Below are 8,510 nucleotides of genomic sequence, written 5' to 3'. Positions count from 1 at the left end.
GGCCCGCGCGCCCGGGCCCGGCCCGCCCGCGGCTTCCCTCCAGGTTGGCACCGCCGCCAGCGCCCCGTTGAGTTAGGAATCGGGGCCCGTTTCCCCTGCGAGGCTAAACTCCCAGAGTAGTAAAAACTAGCCAGCAGAAGGTGCCCGACAGGCCGGAGAGCGGAGGCCTCGGCGGCGGCCGGGTGGCAGCCTCGGCCGCGGACCGGGCAGCGATCGGGAGGGAGCGGTGACCCGACGTCAGGGTGCTCACACGTGAGTCTCCCCGATCCGGGCCGAACTTGCACGGGCTGTCTCAGCTGTGCTGCAGGCACAGTTAGCACTCAGAGAATTAAATACATTTTCCGGGCTCTTGGCAAGTGGCTAAACTTTTTGTTGTTCTTTTCGTTTGTTTGCACCCCCCCCACCTCCCCTTTTTCTTGTTTTAAACAAGTGGATCTCCTCAGGGATAGAATACAAAGAGCTCTGATAAGAGCATATTTAAACCACGGTGCTGCTGCTGCGGGTAAACGAGATCCAGACAAGTTTCATTTCTGGGTACTGTCATCTTGCCCTGGATGTACTTATGTGGCCACGTTCTTTATGGTTTATACGAGGTCCTCACACTACCATTTCTTTCTTTCTTTCTTTTTTTTGTCTATCTGTGAATGCCACTTGCAAGCCTTTTACTGAGCTTGAACTTCCACAATTTCACCTGAACTTGTTACTCTGTGTTAGCACATCGAACAAATACATGAAATAATTATCTCCCATCTATGAAATAAATTCCACACCATGCTAATATGAAAAAAAATGGAAGAGTTGCTCAGGTTCATACAGCGCTATAGGGTTAAACCATCTGTGCAGAATGCTTTTGTAACTCACAACATAGACATGGGCACATAAATGTGTCCCTTTTCCAGATTAAGAGACTGATTTAGAGGTTAAGTTCTCCTGTTTAAGACAAGCACTTACTGTGAGGTGTGGATTAAGTCAGAAGCCAAGTCTTCTAATGGACAGCATCACTGCCAGACTAGGAATTAGTGTTAACAGTAAATCCTTGGGGCTTCTAACGTCCTCTGTTCCTCTTCCTTCAACAGGTGCATTGCCCAGCATTTAATTTCATGCCCTGATAATCTGTATTTGCAATTTTGGCTATTTAAAGTAGTTCCTGTTTGTTTTCTGTTCCATATATGAACCGAGGCCATTTATTTTTTTCTTACCGATTTAGCCCTTTCATTCACCCACGTTAAATGATTTGCTATTACTTTGATTCATTTGGGAATTTTTTTTCTCTACCCGAAGGTCTTTAGACTTCCACAAATAAGTTTGGAGGGGGGGAAAAAGGGACGTGTTGGGTATTTCATTTTTTTCCCTGTAATCCATCTGGGAAAGAAAGAGTGCATAAGCCCCAGGTAATCCTTAAATTCTATTTTCATCTCAAATCTAAGTTTTCTGATAGTTCAAAACTTCATTAAGACTTGCTCTGAAAAAGATAAAAGGTAAAACTCACACACACACACACACACACACACACATTTATATTTGAAACTAACAGGCTGATGAAATATAGAGAAAGGGCAGGATGATACTCTTTTTCCCTTCCCCAAAGTATTTGACAGAAGCTCTTTTAGGGTAGGAAGATAGATAAGAGGGAGGTAGATAGATAGGTAGTAGATAGATAGATAGATAGATAAATAGATAGATATTGTCCCATCCCCTTTTTAAATCTGTAGTTTCTGATTTTCTTTAGTTGGTGTTTTGGTTTCTTCCCTTTTCTTGGTGCGATAGTGTCTAGTTAGGTGTAGTACAAGGGTCTCTGAAGCTCATGTGGAATATTATTGCTTCGTCTTCCTAAACTGAGATTGTATAATTGACCTTGCCAAACAAATGAACTTTTTACTGGTTAACTGGAGATGAGTCTCTTAGATTTGTCTGCACTGCTTCAGAACCTTGCTGTTCAGATCTCAGCCTCTTGAGTAGCTAGGATTACAAGTATGGACCACTATTGTCCAGCTATGAGCTATTAAAAATTGTTTTCGTGTTACACTTTGCAAATGAAATCTGCTTGAATAGAAATGGTTGTCGAATTCGAATGCTGTTATTGGATCTTGTTTTGTCTTAATACTTCTATAGATACTACACTAAAACAAAAACAGCTACCACTGGGCTGTTAATCTGATTCAGGTATTTTGCTAAGGATAGTACTTACCTACTTTACCTCATTTGTTGCTCACAACATTACAAGGTAAGTATTAACCCCATTCTAAAAGAAGAATTGAGAAAATGCAAACTCCCCCTAGTCTCTGAATTTTTTATCTGGGTCTCTTGTGTAACTGGAATTGTGGCTGTATATTACTATCCCTGGCTTAGTACTATGTGCCCTCCTCCTGTTTTTATTAGTGTATATTAATTGCAGCATGGGGGATTTCATAGTGATATTCCCATACTTAGTACAATGTTTTAAAGAGCAGTCTGTTATATCTTGTATCTATACCTCATTTCTTTTTATTGATATATCACATTTGTTTTCTCATCTTTTGATGTATATTTAGATTGTTATCACTTTTGACTGTGTGTTGTTTTGGTTCTCCTTTTGCTGGCAGTCTACCACTTGAGCCACTTCTGGTCCACTTTTGGCAGTATGAATAGTGCTAAGAACTTTTCTGTACCAGTGTTTGTATGGACATATTTTTTCATTTCTATTGGGTGTATACTTAGGAGTAGAATTGCTGGATTGTATGGTAATTATGTCTAATTTTTTTTTTTTAATTTGCTGGGCTGGGGGTAGAACCTAGGGTTTTGTATATGCTAGGCAAACATTCCCCAGCCCTGTTTAACCTTTTGAGAAACTGCTACCCCCTCTCTTCCCAGTAAAAACTATTGCTTTCCAAAGCAACAGCACCAGTATTATAGTCTTCCTGAGTATAAGGTGGTATCTGGCAGTTTTGATTTGAGTTTTTCTTACATTTGAAAATACTAGGTATCTTTTCATTATTTGTTGACCATTTGTGTGTCTGTTTTGGAGAAATATTTTCAGATCTTTTGCCTCGTTTTCCCCATTGCCCCTTTCTCCTACTTTTTGTTGTTGTTTCAGGTAGATGTTTAGAATCTACTCTGGGACCCAATGCATACTAGTCAAGTAATAATATCCTGTTCTTTTGTTCATTTTTGTTTTTGTGACAAGCATTGATATGTAGCTTTGAACTCACTCTGTAGGTCAGGCTAGCCTCCAAATCTTGATCCTTCTGCTTCAGTCTCTTGAGTGTTTCCAATACAGACATGCACAACTAGATCCTTATCAGATCTGCAGATATTTTCACTTGTTGTGGCAAATGTCTTTTTATGCTTGATAGTGTGCTTTGTAGTACAAAACTTAATTTTGATGAAGTGAATTTATGTAGTTTTTCTTCTGTTGCTTTCCTTGTGCTCTTGGCATAGTAAAACTACAAATTTGGCATGGCATAGTAAAATTGTAACTGAGCTGCAACTCAAAATTGTATAGAGTTTTTAAATTTTTCTTTATTATTATTTTTGAGTTGGGGGTCTTCCTATGTAGCCTAGGCCCGGAATTCACTGTATAATCCAGGCTGGTCTTAAACTAATGATCCTTCTATCTTCACCTCCTGTGTAGATGAAATTACAGGTTTGTGCCACCATGTCCAGTTGGTGTTTCCATTAAAAAAAAATAGCCAGAGTGGTGTGCACTTGTAATCCCAGCACTCATAAAGCTGAGACAGGGAGAATGGAAGTTAGAGGCTACCCTGGGCTAGCTACAGTGACAGTCTCAAAAAAAATTTTTTTTAAATCCTTGCAATTTCAAAAAAATCTTAAGATTTGAACTCATCGAATGTAAATATACTCACTTAACATGCTGCCTTATGGCTATTTGAGAATGTTACAGTAGAAGTAAATACTTCTGTATATCAGCTGTCTCATGTGTGTCAGGTTTTTTGTTTTATTTATGAGGTAATAGGGATTGAAGTAGGGCCTCACTAATGTTAAGCAAGTATTCTATCACTTGAGCCATACCTCTACCCCTTTTCTTTTGTATTTTGTTTTTGAGCCTGGGTCTAGTGCTACCTTTGCCTGGGCCATCCTCAAATTCAAGATCCTCTTGCCTCACACTTCCTGAGTTATTAAGGATTATATCATTAGGATTATAGGTACCACTCTTGTTGCCTTTCTTCTGTTTTGATATTTCATTTGTGTTATTGAATGTGACCACTTCACTTACTACTCTGGGTCAGTGTATTTATTATGCTCACCTATCTATATACAAGAAGCTGAAGCTTGAAAAGGAAAAGGAACATTGATAAGTACTTATAATTAGGAAATGACAAAAACATGGATTTAGATCTAAATCTGTCACATGTATATAACTCATACTTAATTGTAAGTACCGTATTACTTGCTCCTTTAAAAAAAATCTTGTGAAGAGGGATGTTTGTCTACTAGTCTTGTGTGTACAAGTTTAAACACCATATTTTGTAAAAGCACTTATTTCTGTTAATGGATACCAACCAACAGTGTAATTTTATTTTTCAGCCAGTTCTGTGAATGAAATATAGCTTTGGAAGTTAGTTTTTTCTTTCTCTTGCATCATTATCCATAGCAAAAGACTTGACATTTAGAGGTAGGTGATTGGGAAAATAGAATACAGCTTTTTGTTTGGTAATGCTATGTGCTTGAGTTCATAGAGCAGAGCTGACACTGGTGAGCTACTGGATAGAAAGGGCAATGGTATAAGATCAACGGCTTATAGTATTTTGTTTTGGGTAGGTTTTTTGGTTGTTTTGTAGTGCTAGGAATTGGACATCAGGCTTTGCTAGGCAAGTGCTGCACCACTAAGTGACATCCCTAACCCCTGAATTTCTTGTCCTTGCTGTTAATGCTTCCATTGTTAAGACCTTGAGCAGGTCAGTTTCCATTTCTTGGTTAATATTCTTTTATTTGGATAATTGATAATATATAATGTAGTATTTTGACATGCTCAAAAGTTTGTTTGTCTTAGAATTCTGTGTGCCTGGCAATGTAGTTTAGTGTTAGAACACTATGTTAGCCTATAGGTTCAATTCCCAGCACCAAAACAAAATAAGTTAAATTCCATAAAGCCAGTGGGGGTTTCTTTCTTACTCTCTATTCTGTCCTCAGCATTAAGAGTATTTGTTGAGATGCAGTAATTTGGTAGAAATGGGAATAGACCTCACCTTTTTAAGTTAATAATCATATGGCCATATTCAAGTTTCCTAATATACCTTAGTTTTGATTTTCTCACTTGCAGAATGGAGGTGCTAGAGTACTTGTGTCTGTGGGGTCTATTTTGAAGGTTTGAATGAGATAATGCATGTGAAGTATTTAAAATAATACTAAGCACACAATAACGCTCAAAGATAGTTGTTACTGAATCCGTTTATAATTATCTGCTTTTTGCTAATCTCACTCATTCAGATAATCATAGTTTATTTTTTAAAGAACTTTGAGTGAAATATTTATCTTAACTGGTTAGAATACATGATAATTATGGGAGAATGTTATAATAGCTATCCATGAGTGTTAGTTTTCCTCCCTACTATAGCCTATATTTCTAAACACTGTCTCACTAAAGAGGTATGAGTAGACAGGGAAAATAACAAAAGTAATACAAATCTATTGCTTTAGAAAGTAACTTAAACTGTCACATTTCTGATGAGTTAAAGTAATCAACTTCATATATGACCAACAGAGTTACTTATATAAACTTTGGAGAGACCCTGTGTTTTTTTTTTTTTTTTGGTCCGGTCGTGGGGCCTGAACTCTGGGCCTGGGCGCTGGCCCTCAGCTCTTCAGCTCAAGGCTAGCGCTCTACCACTTGAGCCACAGCGCCACTTCCGGCTTTTTTCTTTTTGCTTATGTGGTGCTGAGGAATCGAACCCAGGGCCTCATGCATGCAAGGCAAGCTCTTTACCACTGAGCCACCTTCCCAGCCCCGAGACCCTGTGTTTTAAGGAACTCCTTTAAGTGTTGGTTCTTTTCCTTCTATTTTCATCTTTGAATCTAAGTCTTTGATCATCTTCTGATTTGAAGTAGATCAGAAAGACCATGGAGATGTGGTAGGGAAAAAAAAAATGTTCCTAGTAGATAGAGGGTACAGAACTAGTCAGTTAATTAAAACCCTTGGAGTCTGATATATTTGGTATTTCAAACTTTTCAGATTTTATCAAAAAGATACAGTACACCATCATACATTGTGTAATTCTCATGGTTGGGATCTGGGCAGTTCCTCATAATCAAACATTGATGTTTCTGAAGTGAAATAGAGTACTCTAGGTGGGATAAATAGTAGAATAAATAGGACATGAGTAGCTTTACATCCATTGAAGTTGTTTTGCTGCCAAATAACTTCATTAAAAACCTATGAAAGAGCTGGAAGCATGACTAAAGTCCTAGAGCACCTGCTTAGCATGCTTAAGGCTTTCTTGAGTTCAAATCCCAAATAACAAATCTAAAAAACAAAACTAAAACATATAAGAAAGGATGGGGATGTGGCTCAAGTGATAGAACACTTGACTAACAAGAGTGAGACTCTGAGTTCAAATCCCAGTATTACCTTTACCTCCAAAACGAAATCAAACAAAAAAACTCTGTAAGAAACATGCCTATATATGTTGGGGTTTTTTTGAAGATTTTTCATTTTAGTATACACATCTATGTGTTTGTATTTGCTCATAAAAATACAATTCTGTGGACATTTTTATTAATTAATAACTTTTAACTCAACATCTTTTTCTTCTATAACAATGTTTTGCAGTTTTTTATTCCCTCTAAATAAAAAGAATTTATAGAACTTCACATCAGGAAGGATCAAAAAGTGTTATAACCTGTTTTATAATTCTTCCTGAATTTAAACGTTTACTTATGGAAGGCCTTCGAATGGGGAAAAAGATCACATGACTGGAAATTTTTTCTTGGTTTCACATTTATGAAATGTAACACTATGCAAGTTGTTGCTTGCCTCATCCTTTTGGATACATAGTGTTTCATTGATTTGTATGAAGGGTGATTTTCACATTTTATTATTTTGGAAAAGAAGATGACTTTATACATATCATTGGCCAAATGGTTGTAGTAGTGTATTTTCACAAACAGCACATCAAATCTAGCATCAGAATTTGTAGTTGAGATCTTTGATTTGGAAGAACATCTAAAAGACATTAGTGAAGTACTCTTGAACTCCAAGGAAGTAACTGAACGGCCAGCAGCAGAGTGAAGAATGGCCCCTCATAATACAAAGCAGCATGTTGTTAGCTCTTTTATGGATTCTTTTGTGTGTGTTTCTTTTATTCTTTTCCCTTTTGGTGACAAAGTCTTACTCTGTAGTTCAAGCTGGCCTCCAACTTGTCATCTTCCTGGCTTAGCCTTCCAAGTGCTAGGATTACCATGCACCACCATGCCTAGTCTATCACTAATGCTCTTGGAACAGTTATGCATTATGGGGTAAATAGAGATAATGTAGAATATGAGTCCAAGTGTTTCATAAGCCTCTGTCTGAATGTGAAATAGTTTTAACAACACTTAAGCTTATTTTGCTAATATTTTCTATTTTATGTATGTAAAAGTTGATTTATAATGCCAATTCTAAAGGAATCCTTTTGATAAACAATATTTTGAGGGGAAAAAACAGAAGAAAACATTGTCAGAACTAGAGGTTTAGCTCAAGTGGTAAAGCACCAGCTGTAAATTAAAATAAGGCCTGAGGGGCTAGGAAGTTACCTCAGTGGTAGAGTGCTTGCCTCGCATGCATGATGCCTGGGGTTCAATTCCTCAGCCACCACATAAGCAGAAAAAAGCCAGAAGTAGTAGCCTTGAGCTGAAGAGCTGAGGGACAGCACCCAGGCCCAGAAAGAAAAGAAAATAAGGCCTGAAATTAAAAAAAAAAGTTAAATATTGTTGTAACTTAACTTTTTTCTGTATTGCTGGTATCTGTAATAATGAATGTTCAAATATAGTATATAAGGTGCACATTTAAATGGCACTAAGTGAATGTGTTAGTTGAAATATGAGATTAAATGAATATCAAATTCAAATGCTTAATCAAAAAATGTAGGTGACACTGTTGCTTATCTATTTTTTTTTTAACTTGAGGTGCTTTCTACAAATATTCCATTGGTCTTAGTAATCTATCTTGATCATTATATAGGAGTTTTTGATTCCTAGTAGGAACTGGAAATAGGTAGGCTTATGAGCTTAGCACAGACCTTAATTAGGAATTTTCTTTCAGAGCTTGTTCTTTACTATTATGCAAGAACCAAGTAGGTAGCAGTGTTCTTGTGAGACTGTAAAATACAGACTGGGAGCTGGGTGCCAGTGTTTGATGCCTGTAATCCTAGCTACTCAGGAGGCTGAGATATGAAGATCACAGTTCAAAGCCAGCCCAGGGAGGAAAATCTGTGAAACTCCCATAAATTTATCTCCAATAAATCACCAGAAAACCAGAAGTAGCGCTGTGGCTCAAGTGGTAGAGAGCTTGCCTTGAGCTGAAGAGCACAGGGACA

The sequence above is a fragment of the Dipodomys ordii genome, unplaced genomic scaffold, assembly GCF_000151885.1.
Source record: "Dipodomys ordii isolate 6190 unplaced genomic scaffold, Dord_2.0 Scaffold9, whole genome shotgun sequence".
In the NCBI taxonomy this organism is placed as follows: Eukaryota; Metazoa; Chordata; class Mammalia; order Rodentia; family Heteromyidae; genus Dipodomys; species Dipodomys ordii.
The sequence above is the reverse complement of the archived record's forward strand: the minus strand, read 5'-3'. Positions refer to the sequence as shown.